Here is a 704-nt window from a genome sequence, read left to right as displayed (position 1 = left end):
GCCCCAGCTGCGCTCCCCGGCCCGCCCCCCCGCCCCTTTGTCTGGGGCGAGCCCGTTGTTGTGGCTGCTGCTGCTCAGGATGTCCCGGCTGGGAGCTGGGAGCTGGGAGCTGGGAGGCGGCCCGCAGCCCAGCCTGCCCAGCTCGGAAAGACCAGATGCGGAGAAAGATACCCCTACTTAACGCGGGGACCTGGCCTGCCTTCTCCTGCACACACACCTACTTCTTTTTCACAGGTCGTTTTCCAAAAAAGTTCAACTCAAAGAGCCTTGGTAGCGACATGAAGGCCGGAAATAGCCTTTTGTGTACTAGCGTCCCCCTTCTCCAGCCCACGCTCAGCAACTCACACCTAAAGCCTCTCTCCACCCTCCTCTTTGTCCTCCATCCCTACTCCAACCCACACTGATGCAAAGCTTTTAAGAAAATTCTGAACTGAAAAAAAGATCAGAGGATGGATGGTTAAAGCGGATGTGATTCTCAGGGGCTTTAGCGAAGCTCAGATTTACTCTATTTAGGAATTTACATTTCACTACCTAGTATCAGAGTTACTTTAGTAACAGGAATCCTCTCAAACTTGTATCAAGACAGCGGCCGGGTGAGGGTACAGGAGCCTTGGATTGACACAAGGTATCTGTCTTACACTGCATATCAGTGTTAAGGAGTATTAGTGTTAGGGAAGAGGGAAAAAAGTATTCATGTAGAAGAA

This window comes from Myotis brandtii, unplaced genomic scaffold, assembly GCF_000412655.1.
Source record: "Myotis brandtii unplaced genomic scaffold, ASM41265v1 scaffold594, whole genome shotgun sequence".
Lineage (NCBI taxonomy): Eukaryota > Metazoa > Chordata > Mammalia > Chiroptera > Vespertilionidae > Myotis > Myotis brandtii.
Note: the sequence above shows the minus strand (reverse complement) of the source record.